Source organism: Phyllostomus discolor, chromosome 11 (genome assembly GCF_004126475.2).
Source record: "Phyllostomus discolor isolate MPI-MPIP mPhyDis1 chromosome 11, mPhyDis1.pri.v3, whole genome shotgun sequence".
Classification (NCBI taxonomy): Eukaryota; Metazoa; Chordata; class Mammalia; order Chiroptera; family Phyllostomidae; genus Phyllostomus; species Phyllostomus discolor.
This window is the reverse complement of record NC_040913.2, coordinates 22,776,107-22,791,263: the sequence shown is the minus strand read 5'-3', so window position 1 is coordinate 22,791,263 and position 15,157 is coordinate 22,776,107. Positions and strand designations below refer to the sequence as shown.

General features: G+C 42.4%; 1 protein-coding gene across 3 annotated transcripts in view; it reads right to left on the bottom strand.

Annotated features, from left to right (window-relative positions):
• KLF12 (Kruppel like factor 12) overlaps nt 1-13,922 on the bottom strand; it is a 424,035-nt gene extending 410,113 nt beyond the window's left edge. The window contains exon 1 of one of the 3 annotated variants that reach the window (XM_036011296.1): nt 13,473-13,922. The gene's annotated coding sequence lies outside the window, so the exon portion shown is untranslated. The other 2 variants (XM_036011294.1, XM_036011295.1) reach the window with 2 other exon arrangements.
• Between the last annotated feature and the right edge of the window lie 1,235 nt (nt 13,923-15,157).

The window sequence follows — 15,157 nt, the reverse complement described above, 5'->3', positions numbered from 1 at the left end:
CCTAAGGCAGTATTGAATGAAAAAACTAAGTTGAAAATAGTTTCCAAAATATAATGAACAAACTGAACTAACAAGCAAAACAGAGACAGAGAGAGCTGGCTGACAGCTTTCTTTGGCGGGGGGCAGGGGGGCAGAGGGGTGCAGTGCAGAGATCAAGCCAAAGAGAAGTAAGAAAAAACTCATGGGCACGAACAGCAGTGTGGTGACAAGGGAGTAAAGATGGAAGAGAGTATGGGGAGAAATGGTGATGGAAAACATACAATATACTAAATAAACAAATACACAGAGAGAAAGAAAACTAAGTTGAAAATACTTTCCACAAGCCCTGGCTGGCGTAGCTCAGTGGACTGAGCGCAGGCTGTGAACCAAAGTGTCACAGGTTCAATTCCCAGTCAGGGTACATGCCTGGGTTGTAGGCCATGACCCCCAGCAACCGCATACTGATGTTTCTCTCTCTCTCTATCTCCCTCCCTTCCCTCTCTAAAAATAAATAAATAAAATCTTTAAATAAAAAAAAATTAAAAAAAAAAGAAAATACTTTCCACAACATAATCCAATTTTTATAAGCAGTGATCAGAAAACCTTGTGTGAATGGGCATAAATACACTTACGACGCGGAAGAAAGGTAAAGGGGTACACTGTAGCTTGGATGGCGTGGGCCACAGGGACACAGGACGCTACTGCTGGCTACAGGAAGAAGGGGAGCCAAGTAGAAAGAAAAATGAGTTTCCTAAATAATAAAGTTTAAAGTCTGCACACATGTACACCTATTTTCATCAGAGAGCTATATTTGCAAATTCCACCCAGTGCGTTTACAGAAAAGAAAGTTATTTCCTACAGATTGTAAATTGTTCATTCAAAAAACTGAGACATAAAAGTAATAAAGTCACATTTAAATACCGTAAGTAGAAGCACTCTTGTAGTTGAGAGCTTCAAAAGAAATCAAATATCACAAATAAACACTATAAATTCCTAGCTTTGGGCTGGTTGTAAACATTAGAAGAGTTAATGCCTCTAAAATGTATCATACACACTCTAAATACAATAAATGTGCAATGCACATTTTTTTGAAAGAGGAAGAAACTATAAAAACATGCTTACATGGAAAAAGTTTTTCTGGTAAGAAAAAAGTACTTAAAAGAGACATAAATTCAAAAATATTGCCCTGGCTGGCGTAGCTCAGTGGATTGAGTGCGGGCTGTGAGCCAAAGTGTCGCAGGTTCGATTCCCAGTCAGGGTACATGCCTGGGTTGCAGGCCATGACCCCCAGCAACCGCACATCGATGTTTCTCTCTCTCTCTCTTTCTCTCTCCCTTCCCTCTCTAAAAATAAATAAATACAATCTTAAAAAATATATTTAGGGTATAATTTTTAGGTACATTAAAGATCTAAATGGAGAAAATACACTAATCCAGAATACCCTTCCTTGGGACTTAGCCACGCCACTTTTTCTGTGATCTGCAGGTGACTCACCTGTGTATTGTCAGCACAAGTCCAGGTACATGGTAAGAGATAAATCATCTCCCATTTTTTCCTCAAAGAATTATGGATGCCCCTAATTGCCCAGTCTGTTCCAGGATTGACCAACTTGATATCTCTGGGCTGATAAAAATGAGGATTTTTTTTAAATGTCCTTTTAAAGTGCATTCTGGAAGGGGATAAGAATTCACTCTATAATATTCACTGAACATCTATCTCGTGTAAGCTAGACACTAGATGGTGGCCCCTCTCTCATGCAATGTGGGCTTTGAAAATTTTGGCTTATTAAGGCTAAGTAGAAGTTAGAAAGAGAGCAGCAGAATGAAATGAAAAAAAAATATTTTACTGGTGTTGGAAATCAAGGCTCTAGCTTTGACTCAGCCACCTCTAGTTATTTTACCTTCATGTGACTTTAATTTCCTCATTAATAAAACGGCAAGATGTGCACTCCACCTTACAGGATTATCGAGATGAAACTAACACCACTCTGTAAACCACCAGGCACTAAGCAATCTTTTACAAGCCCACGCTTCTCAAGTATCCTAAACTGTCTTAATTACCATGCTATTTACAAATAAAACAACTCCTTCAGCCTCAAGCCCTGGTATAGTCTCAATACACCCAACAGAGGGCTCAGTATACAATAATTGCATTAATGTTCTTTATAGACTCATTAAGAGTTCTTTTCTTTCTCATTATATACTCTCTCAAAATAAAATATTTTGTTTAAGTGTCCTGTATTTATACCTAAAGTAGAAAAGTTGATGAACATTCCAGAGAATTTTACTCTATAAATACCTAACCAACTTTATGTGTAATTTCTTTCTAATATCACCAAGATATGGAAGCAGCCCAAGTGGCCACCCTTGGATGAGTGGATAAAACAACTATGGTACACAATGGAATATGGAACACACAATGGAATACTACTCAGTCATAAAAAAAAGAAGAAAATTTTACCATTTGTGACAGCATGGATGGACCTGGAGAACATTATGCTAAGTGAGACAAGTCAGTCAAAGAAAGACAAATACCAAATGATCTCACTCATATGTGGGATCTAATGAACAAACTGAACTAACAGCAAAACAGAGACAGACTCAAAAATGGAGAGCAGGATGACAGCTGAGGGCAGGTGGAGGGGTTACGGGGTGGAGAGGGTGAAGGGGTCGGGTTGAGCAAAAAGGAAAAAGGACTCATGGACATGGACAACAGGATGGTGACTGTGGGAAGGGTTAGGTATAAGAGGAACAAATGGTAACAGGAATAAAATACAATAAAAAAGCAATGAACAAAAATAAATATCCCTTCGAGCAACACCTCTGATAAACTACAACTGACTCTGACCTCCTATAAAACTGATTGATTTTTAAGTTTTTCCCTCCATGGTTCTTCTGTAAAAAAAAAATTCTTATTCCTATATTTGAAGATTTTTGATCTAGGCTAAAATTTGCATCATTTATAAATAATGTTATACCTCAAATCTCTTCAGCAATATAAAAAATTCATTAGATAATACCATATAAAGTATATTTCATTTTTCTTAAAAATTTTATTTATTTATTCTTAGAGGGGGGAAGGGAGGGAGAAAAAGAGGGAGAGAAACATCAATGTGTACTTGCCTCTCACACGCCCCCTACTGGGGACCTGGCCCACAACCTAGGCATGGAATCAAAACAGCGACCCTTTGTTTTGCAGGTTCCACACTCAATCCACTGCACAACACCAACCAGGGCAAAAAAATATTTTTAAAATTTTATTAATTATTCATTATTATTTTTGTTTTACCCAAATAAACCTTCCCTAAACTCATTATAATACTGCATGCTCTACTGGCCAAGTATATCCTAGGATTTATTTTTGGAAAAGAACATTTTTTCATGATATGGCAAATGACAGAAGTTTAACCAAAACACCGGAAAGTCATCAGCTCTAAAAGATAACAGAATAGGAGGTGTGAAATCACCACAGTTGCCAGAATACCTTTGTAATCTGCTTTCTTCCACTTGCAGGTTTGCTTTGCTTGTCTATAAAAAGTAAACTGTGGCCGTGAAGGAGTTTTGCCAGTCCTTGAAATCGTGGTCTCTCAGACAGACACAGCATCTTCCCCACACACTCCGTTTAAAGGAACTTACAATGCTTGGTCCATTTATCACAAATTACTCTGTATTTCAGTTATCTATATAAGTCTTGTCTCCCCTACTTGATTTTCAGCTCATTAATGATGATGTCCTACCCATTTTGGATTCCAGATACATGGCAGAAGCTATAGTTCAAATGGATAAGTAGGCATTTTTATAAAGATAAGATTTTTTTATTACTTTTATTATGCCTCTGACTTAATAGCTTTATCAAATAGCAAAATGCACACTGGCCAGAATTTACTGGTCTATTACCACTATGGAACATCCTGTAGAAGTTGCCTATTAAATTTTTTTTAATAAGGTCTCATAATGTGCTTTAGTATTGGGTTGTAAAAAATTCTGTATGATTTTTCTGTTAAAATAAAAGTTACATTTTTCATTTTCACCAATAGCTTTATTGATTTGGCTATTTTGCATATCTTGGCTCTCTTCTGCGTGGTATGACGTTAATTGTTCTCAATGTCTCAGTTTGCTCACTATGAGCCTCGACTGGTCTACCCAACCATGGAGCAATGTCCAGCAAGAAATGTCAAAACCCAAACTTTGCAAACCACTATGACATGTTCAATCAGTCACAGCACCTTTCCCATACACTGCACAAATATTTATGTGTTTCGATTACATTTTTACCTTTCTTGAAATAATAAAGCACAATATGCTGAAAATGTTGCATATTTTCTTCCATCTTTAATATTAAAATGGCTACACAAAAATTCACTGATTTCAATAAGGTTTTTTAGTGCACACTGATATAACAACTGTCACAATACAATCTAACAAAATTGGTTTAAAGGACGTTAAAGACAACTAAGCGTGACTGGAGCCATCTTATGGAAAAACAAATGAACTTTCTGGTCAACCCAATAGATACATTGGCAAACACAGAACTGGCTTCTGTACAGAAGTAAACATTCTAGTCAATGTACTCTAGTAAATGCACTATGTCAGTATAACCTACGATAAAATAATGCACTCAATGTGATATTTATTTGCGTATACTCTCAACTCTCGCTCTATAATAAGACTAACTGGAAAATCTACTTAACCGTGGAGGAAGTAAGAGCAATACAAGAGAAGTTCAAAGGTTTTTTCCCAGTGTTCACATCTCTGCTTTGAAGCTAACTGGCTATTGACCATGATGGCATTATTTAGGTGAAAATCACTTTCTACATCTATAGAATAGTTACCAAAATATCATATGCATGTACTTAATAAGTATTCTTTAATAAAGAAGGGAAACTCTTCATGTTTTCATTGCTTGTTAGAGAGAGAGTAAGGGAGAGAAGATGGGAGAGAGGATGGGAGAAAGGGGAATTTTCAGGTGGGAGAGAAACATCAACTGGTTGCCTCCTACACATGCCCGAAACAGGGATGGTGCACATCCAAACTAGGGACGGAACCTGCAGCCTAAGGAATGCACCCTGACAGGGAACTGAACCTGCAATCTTTCAATTATGGGACAATGTTCAAACCAACTGAGCCATGCCAGCCGAGGGAGGAACCTCCTTTTATGTATGTATACGACGCACTTCTGAAAACTTGTGCAAACTCAAATGTGTGTAAGTCAAGGGACCAGACACAGTTTTAAAAGACCCATTCCCAGAGACAAAAGATAAAGTATAAAATTTGTAATTACACACAATCTATTAAATACTGTCACTGAAAATAGATGTATAGCATTTTGTGTTCTGCAATATTATTTTTCAAAATTTATCAGCAGAACTCCATTAAATATTTTCAGTAAAGACTCACTTTCCAGCACAGCTGATGATTTGTCTCAACTATGTATCAGGGTAGTTAATACACCCTGCTTCTCATAACTAAAAGCAGCAGTATTTCCATTTCCCCCCGTTCCCTATTCATTTTGTTAATGAAAGACAAAAAGTAAAATTTTCAAGTATTTTTTCAAACGTGGCAAAGTCACAAGGGGGTGGTGGCGTGAGAATGTCACTTGGCAGAAGCATCATCACCCAAGAGCCTACAAAATGCATTCATAAACTGATGTTCATAAGCCAAAATTTGTATGTAAAAGGTACTCTGGGGCACCAACATATTATATTCACAGTCCCAATTATTTGAAAGTCAACTACACATACCCGTTTACTAAAGAGTACATATAAAAATGCTAACATGTGCCCGGCCTGTGTGGCTCGGTTGGTTGGCCTGGGCAAATTCCTGCAAACCAAAAGGTTGCTGATTGATTCCTGGTCAGGGCACATGCCTGGGCCCTGTTTCTGGTGCCTGCAAGAGGCAATCAATCAATGTTTCTCTCTCACATTGCTGTTTCTCTTCCTCTCCTTCTCTCTCCCTTCCTCTCTCTCTAAAATCAAAAATAAAAATAAAATTTAAAAAATAACCTAACATATGAAAAACACAATGCCTAACCTCTGTATTACAGTAGCTGTACAATAAAGGGTAGCTATTTTGCCCTCGCTGTTGTGGCTCAGTGGATTGAGCGCTGGCCTGCGAACCAAAGGGTCGCCAGTTCAATTCCCATTCAGGGCACATGCCTGGGTTGTGGGCCAGTCCCCCGTAGAGGGTGCGTGAGAGGCAACCACACATTGATGGTTCTCTCCCTCTCTTTCCCCTCTCTCTAAAAATAAATAAATAAAATCTTAAAAAAAAAGAGTGGCTATTTCATGTTATGCTACTATTCATTCTGAATGTCTGCTTTTAAAAGAGACATCAATATATCGGAGCAGACTATTATCGTCAAGCACTAAGTATGTACAAGGTTCTATACACCAGATGCCTTCCAAACACTACCATAATTTGAATCCTCAAAAAACTCTGCAATGTTGGCATTATTTGTTCTTTTTGTTTTTATTTACCAACGAGTAAACTAAGACTTGGAGAAGTAACTTGCTCAATTAGCTAACAACTGGTTAGAGGTTTCAAATCCAGCCTTGATTCTACTGCAAGGTTTCACTGTGCAAGAAGAAAACAAATTTCAAAAAAAATGTAGTGAATGGTGGAATGGCTAATAGGCTTGGATATATTTATGGTAGCTAGAGATAAAAAGACTTCAATAGGAAATGACCAGGATATTGGCATTCAGCTACTGAAGGGTTATCATATGGACTACATTCCTCAACTTGTTCTTTCAGTAAGGATTTTAGCACTATGTAATCAGTCACTATATTAAGCACCATGCTGGAAGCCAGTAAAATAACTATGAAGAAGATTCATTTCCTGCTCTCATGGGGCCTATTATTTGGAGGGGACAAGGCAAATCAAAAAGCAGTTGACATCAGAAATTGTGCTATGGGGCCAAAGAATACAGACTGGAAATCAGAATATTCTTTAAGCAAGGGATGACATATAAAGAGTCACACAAAAAGTGATGTTTAACAGTGATTGTTATAACACAAACAGGAGTCAGGCAAAGTACCTGAGTGACACGTCAACAATCTGAAGTGAGTTATATTGATGAGCTAGTTTGTTCTTTGCTCTTGTAAGAAAAGAGTGTTTAGGCAAAGTCTGAAAAAATACTTTTTGTTTCTTAACTGCAGAAAATGTAGCTAGGGAGAAATTATGTAAATTAATATTGTTCTTAATTTTCTCAAATTTTAGAGAACATTGACAAATGTACATGGCAGAAAACTATGCATATAAATAAAATGTGTTTAACAATTTCTCAAATACCCATTTAAAACCTCCATCATCCACTTTCCTTTATGGCATATATGTTAAGTCACAGCACTGCCCAAGTCTGACCAAGAGACACTAAGACATAAATCAGGCATAGCTTAATCAACAGAATCTTGGCTTAACTAGGCATTTGCAGTTCAATAGCCTGTGCTAAATTATAATACAACAGCACAAATTTAACGATTCTATAAAAAACAATTAAGAGCATTTTTAATGACCTGTTGATAGAAGTCTGAGTTGACTCATTAAAGAAGAAGCCCAGAGGTTTATAATCTCCAAGTAATCATTGTTGATCTTTATTTTCAATTTTCTGTAACTGATCATGGGAACTGCAATTGCATCCATTTCTTTTCTCTTAAAAAGCTCAGCTACTTCACCTGCTTTACATAATGTTAATAGCAACTTTTATACCAGCTACATAGAAACGTTTAAGAGTGACCTTCTCAAGGTCATGGAGCAAATCTCTGGTTAGACAGGAATGGAATTCATGACCTTTGACTGCCAGAAGTTTTCTACCCACACTCGGAAATTCCTTCTCCATAAGTGTAATTTATAAGCTCACTTTGAGAGGCTGGAAAGTTCAAGTCTTTTAGGGCAGGGGGCAGGAGATAGGGAAGAGGGGGGGAGGGGAAGGGAGGAGGGCGGGAGTGGGGAGGGAGTGGTTTTCCTGTCAAATCAGTTGTCATACCAGTACTTTATGTTTTTACATGCATGATTTCATTTTGCCTCCACCACTGCCAAATGTATTATTCTTCCCATTTCACAGACTCAGAAAGTTTAAGAAATTTAACCAAGGTCACCCAGAGTTAGTAAGCAAGAGAGTCACAATTCAAACTGACATTTCTGCCACTTAAATCAGTCTTGATTCCAGGACATATAATCTTCACAGAAATCTAACTGTGAAATAAATAAGGTTTTCTTAAAGTGGTTTATTTCATTTTTTTCATTTTTTTTACAATACCCCATCTTGTTGCCATTAGGTTTATTGGTTTGGTTTTTTTTTGGGGGGGGGGCAGTGTTGTTTCCATGTTTTGTAATGAGTTTGCTTGTTAATCTAAAGAAAAGCAATAGTAGTATTAGTAAAAATAGAATTTGAAAAAAACAGTTTCCCTCATTTTTTATGTAAATAAGTGGGGGGGGCACTTTTTACTGTAATTCTTAGCCATAATATATATGGTATGGGGGTACGTACAAATACAGATAAGGAATATAAAAATACATTCATAAATATTATATATGCACACATACACATATATAAAATGGTGAATATATGTATACATAGCATATACATACACACTATGCCAGAAATTATTTTGAAAAGCCATATACAGGGGCCCCCCTTACCTATGGTTTTGCTTTTCGAGGTTGCAGTACCCTCAGTTAAAAATCATTACACGAACATTCCAGAAATAATTAATGTTTCAAATTGTGTGCTGTTCTGAATAGCATGATGAAATCTCAACTCCCAATGCAGTCCCACCCAGGATGTGACCCAGCCCCTTGTCCACAGTGCATGTGCTCCCTGCCCCTCCTCGCTTAGTATCCTTCTAGGTCACCAGATGGACTGTTGGGGTGTGCCAGTGCTTGTGTTCAAGTCACCCTCGTTTTTAATAATGGCCCCAAAGTGCAAGAGCAGTGATGATAGTAATTTGGATATGCCAAAGGGAAGCAATAAAGTGCTTCCATTTAAGTGAAAAGATACGTACAGATAGGAGAGAACAGTACACCTGCTGTTCCATACAATCTACCTTTCAGGCATCCACGGGGGTCTTAAAACATACCCCCCCAGGTATGGGGGGTGCCTATAAGCATGGTATGCCTATAAGCATGGTGAATGTAGAACTCAAAGCACAATTCCTGGGTGTCTAGGCCAGCAACTAGTTGGTAGTGGCGGCTTCCACAGCCCCTTATGGAGGTAGGAAGACTATCCCAAAGCTCTCCCATTTCCCCCCTCGTCTTCCCCTCAGCAATACAGCAAATAACAGGGGCTTTCTGCTGGTCCGCTTGTACCTAAATAGCAATACTGTTTGGACCAGTCCAGTTATTATACTAAAAACATTTTAAAATATATACCATGACATTAACAATAACAACAAAAAAAGTATGACTTTGAGTGAGGGAGGGGGGAAGTGGGGAAAGAAAGACCACACCAAGGCTGAATTCTTCTGAGTGAATATCCTGTAATCTACTGCCAGACCAAAACAAATTTTTATGGAACAATATGACTACTCAAGTAGCCACTTTTATGACAATAAACACCCAAAACCGAAAAATCCTTTTGTAACATAATTACCGAGAATATATAGAGAAAGTAACCATTTAATCCACAGCATGTGTTCTCCACCACAGAACTCAAAAGCTGACATCAGATGGGGTGTGGCCGGTCTGGGCCCTGGAAATGAATTCTGGCCAGCTGAAGTCAGACAGTCCTCCGCCAGGCCTGGGACCTACAAACCACCAAGCAGGTCTCACAGAACCTACGGCCGTTGACCTTCTGGGCACAGGGCAAGGTCCATCTGTTTACATGCATTTTGATTCTGGGAGGGGCAGTTGTGGTGGATGAGTTCAGGCTGTGGTTACAGGGTGTTGCCAGTATTTAATTTTAATATTTTTACCCTAACATTTTGTACATATTTAAGACTGAAAACTACATAACTGGTAGGCTGAAAACAAATAAATAAGAATTTTAAAATGGAAAATAAACGCATGCTGGGCAAGATGTAGATATTTCCACTCTACTATCAAAATGTAAGTGATTGAGATAAGCTACTGAACAATTCCTATTTTAGGAATTGTTTACAAAAATGAAAGCTGTTTTCTAAAAGAAAAAGATAACCATGGTGTCCACTCTGAATGAAACTATTTGGGGATTTTTAGCTCTGATTCATTAATCAGTATGGAAGCACAATTTGGGAAACTTATCTAAAAAAAAAAAAAAACTTCTCAAGTAAGTTCGTGCCATTTCTAGTTTTGTAGAATGAACTACTTTGTATTAACACATAAATCAACTACATCAAGATTTATGCATGTGACACTCTAGGATTATTTCACAATATAAAGAAAATCATTTGACACCCTCATTTTAATGTGATTATTCTAATGTTAATTTGCATAAATATGAAATTTCACACTCTGCATTTTGTCCAGTCATGAAAATGTCCAGGACCTTTATATATTCAACTATTTAACAACATCACCTCACTGATAAGGTTACTCAATACTAGATTAACCAACACCAGCTTGAGTTCCAAGTGCCCTCAGTTATAGAGCTGGAGGCCTAAGCTTAGAGACATATTATAAGTCTTTGAAGAGATTTTTAAAAATAAATTTAAAAAACCTATATCTAAGAGCAAATTATTTCATTAAGCTGCTTCTTGATATGTCTAAAACTCACTCTGAGTCCATTCAAGTCCACGTTTACCCTTCACAAGAGGTGGGCACGTAATCCCTAAGGAACATACTGTATATATTTTTAAATGACCACAACACTGTCACTGTTACATGACCACCAAGCATCCTTATTTGTCTTTCCCTCAGCTGGGGGAGAGTGCGCACACCAGGGTTTGCAGTCCCTTCCCTTTCTGTGCACACACAGGCTGCAGCTGTAGTAAACAACCACCAGCCAAGAGTTGCTAAGGTCAAGGTCTCAAGTGCTATCCCAGGACCAGTTTTCTCCCAAATGACAATCAGTGTTGAAAAGGGCTTGGTGGAGAAAAAAAAAATATTAAGAGCTCATTAGCACAAAAAGTTTCATTCAATAACTAGCAATACAAAGCATTCCAAAGTAAAGTTTAACTGACCGAAGGGTCCTTTAAATATGCATTAATAAATAACTGAAGCATTTCACAAATAAACAGAAACTCCTCAAGAATGTTTTGTTTACCAGGCACAGCTATATAAGTTACACAGTTTTAGTTCACGAGTTATGAAAATTTTATGTGAAAACATTCCAAATTTTACCAGCTTAAGTACATTTCATAATTGTTAGGAATCAGAAGGTAGAATGATAAACCTCTTTCCTAAATACATTACAAATTTCTGCCAATTCTTATATCCTCACATTGCTCGCTCCCCAACTCAAAGCAGCTTTTAATACACTCCTAGTAGTCTCCAGACTCAGCAGGCTGCAGTGATAAAGAATAACTTATGCAACCGAAATGTTTGCCCTTCAACATCCCATTTCCACTCAGCTTCTACAGTGAAACATTTTCTAGCCTAAAAGGACACCCCTTTATCACAACCAATTCCTATGTGATTTTTTTCAAAATGTAAACAACATGTGAATGAGGTTTGCAAAAAAAAAAAATATTTGGGGGGGGGGGCGGGGGGGCGTTACTGTTTTTATTAAATGCCAATTCCAAAGAGCATTTCTTAGAAGATGGTATACACCCACTCTCCAAAGTGACCACTCCTATCCTCATCACAAGCCGCTGCCTGTAAAAAGCCACCAAATTTATTTCAAAGCATTTACTCATCTAAACAACTCTATCCTCCAGTAAGAAAAGGGCATGGAGGCGACTAGGTGGATTTGCAGAATGACGTGTGTTTGATTGGCAGATGTCTACCGAAGCCACTAGATGCACATGCACTAAATGTAAATAGAGCTGCTCATCTCCCTGGTGTTACAGGGGAACAGAGAATACTAAAGCTGATTTAAAATAAAACATCCGAGTGCTCCGCGGAGAATTCTATTAGCCAGTGGAATTGCTTAAAACAATCCATATAGAACCATACTTAAACCATCTGTACAGTTAAATTAGAGAGCTGACAATATTAACCACACAAACTGTTTATCCAGATTACACATTCCGTCGTACTAATACCCTTTAACTCGACACAGTCAGCTTTCATCAACTGAATTAAGGCTATTACTATTAAAGTATGCAAAACTCGAAACGCAGGGTGAAGGGGGCTGGGAAGCTGCAGGGCATGTAACAAAGGAATTGGTACTTTTTCCCAAGCATTTGCCTCAAATACTCGTCGAAACAGAACTGTTGAGTGCACCCCACCCTTTTCCCCAAAGATAAAAGTTTTCAAAGTTCTAACAGGCGGTTCTCTAACCAACAAAAACAGGATTGCTTCTCCCTGTAGGGGAGCATCTAACAAGAACACCAACTAATGTCGCTGAGGTCAAGTCCGAGTCCTCGGAGCGAGCTACTAAGGCAAGAAGTGGCTCCTAGGCCGGCTAGGCGGGCTTCCGGGCCAGGGTGGACGTGCAAAGTTGCCCCTTGTCAACTCCGGCCGGGTCCCCCATAATTGAAAATAACAGCCACGGGGCAGCCCCTGGCTACTTCCACGGACGAGACACTGTAGCAAGTGACAGTTACAGATCATTACGACCAGAGACAATAATGAATGTAGCACCAGGACCACTATTCATGCCAGCAGTGTCATCTCCGCCTTAACCCCTTCCCCTCCACTCTCCCCAGCGCACACCCACAGCCCACACGGCCCCGGTGCCGCAGCTATCCACCGAACTCGCTCTGTTCTTGGGGACAAACTACCAGTACTTCCACGAGCCTCCCCCCTCCCCAATTCAGCCCTGGTGTTTTATTTCTCATCCTTGGCAACTGTCAGGCAAACACTGCAACCAACAATTCCACTAGGGATAGAAAAACATTTGCTTAATTCACGTTACTTTATAAGTTCTTTTAGAAAAAAAAAATATATTAGTGAGGGGGTCCTTCTTTCTTCTCTCCGGATCCAACGGGCGCTACTTGCTTTGCAATAGCATCGCCCTCCCTGGGCCCCCTCCCGCTTCCCAACACTTTCCCCCTTTAAGAACACAGACCAACCAAAATGATTTAACTTGAGCAGATGACAGAAGGAAAATAAAACATGTTAAGAGAATACGGTCTGATTTGGGATGGCAAAAAAAAAAAAAGAGGAGGAGGGGGTTGTTTATTTTGATAAGAAACGGAATCGGCACAGACCTGAACAGAAGCTGCAGAGCAGGAGAAATTGTTTTCTTTCCCTCACACAGAGTCCCCCTCTCTCCCTTTCTCTCTCTCACACACACACACACACGCGCGCGGGCGCGCACACACACACTCACTCTCGCACACACACGGCGTCACCCGCGCACACTCACACGCACACTCGCACACGCACAGGCAGAGCCTCTCAGCTGCTCTCTGCAGTTCTCAGGAAATGAATGGGGGGCAACCCAGGGAACTGTTGTACTTGCAAATGACTTACCCGGATCACATGATGCGCTAAATGTAGGGTGGGCCGGTGGGTGGAGGCTGCCGAGACGCGAGCCCCGGTCTAGCGTGGGGAGCCTCGCCAGGCCCGCATCGAATTACCCCGGGGCCCAGCCGAGGGGGTTGCAAGACGCCGCTTCTCCTCCCTTGCAGCCCGCAGCTCAGGAAACCGGAGAGGCGCGGGTGGGGGGGGTTGTGGGGCGGGGTGAGGAGGGGGGGGTGAAAACACCAAACCCCCAAACAAAAGAGCTCCAGGTCCTCCTCCCCAGAAACAAAGCCCCGCCGCTGCGGGCGAGCCCTGGGGTGGGGCCGAGGGCGGGGGCGGCGGCGGGGAGGGGCTCGCTCAGCAGGCGCTAAGTCGCTTTATTGCCATAAAATGGGGCCCCCGAGCCGCTCCGCCCGAGGATTAGGAGGCGGGCTTTGAGTGTGATGGTTGAAATCCCCTGTGGGAAACTAACCCCTCCCAGCTCGCAGAGGTAGAAGGCAACACCCACTGCCCGGCCCTCGCTCGGCTGCCCCGGCCGCCGGGCTGGGGGGTGGGTCCGCGGAGCCTCCACCCCGCCCCACCCCGCCCCACCCTTGCCCCCGCCCCCAGCCTTCGGCCTCCACCGCGCTCCCCTTTCACCTGCACCACCTTGCTGCGGCACCCAAAATAACCTACACATGGCCACTGAGCTTTGGGAGCCGCCGGCCCAGGGGGACCAGCGGGGCCTCGCAGCGGGAGGAAACCCCGGGTTTCAACTCGCCGGGTGCGGGGACTCGCACTGAGCCGCGAGAAAGTCCCCTCTTTTGTGTCACTGCGTGCAAAGGAGCGTTAGGAAGAGAATTCGGAGACAAATAAAGAGCGGAGCCCGGTCGCCCCCCACTCCGCCCCCTCCAGGTGGGGGCGTGCAGGGAGGGGCCCGGGAGCCCGAACTGTCCCCGCGGCTCAGCCGCCAGCTAACTTGGAAAGGTGTGGGCGGAGCCGGCTGGGGCGGCTGGCCCAGGCTGCTGGGCTGGCTGCGCGGCCTCGCCCGGGGACCACCCCGGGCTTCTCGCTTCGCCAGCGCGGGGCAACAATGGGGTCCGGGTAGGGGCTGCCCGCAGGGGTGCGCGCAAGGGTGGGGCGGGCGGAGGGCTGGGCGTGGAAGGAAGGGGAATCATTGTTTGGGTTCGGGAGCGTTAATCTTTGCGAGCGAAGCCGGGGCGTCCTCCCTCCCGGCGCTTCACCTTGGAGGGATGAATGGGGGCGAGGTTGAGCCGCTGGCCTCGCTTCGGAGTCCTGGGAGTAGGGGTGCCCACTCGCGCTAGTTATTTAGGAAAGCTGGCGAACTTGCAGGAGGAGAGGGAAGCAGGGGCTGCAGACCCCTGCTGAGACCGCGGGGGTTTTGGGGGCAGAGGCGGAGTGGAGTCTAGTCCCCCGCCCTGCGCCCCAGAAGGGTGCCCAGAGATCTGGGCGGCCGGGAGCCGAGTCCGTGACACCTTCGCCAGCGGCCCCTCCCGCCCCGCCTCCGAGCCCAGGGGAGCGATCCACGGGATTCTGGGGCAGCGGATAGGAGGTAGCGGCCCGGCGGTCCCCTCGGCTGCCCGGAGGGCGCGGGGTCAGCGGCTCGCCGTGGGTAGGCGGGGAGGAGACGGGGCGGAGACCGATGTGTGGGTGGGGGGAGTGGGCTGGACGTGCGCGGCGGTCCTCGATTGAGA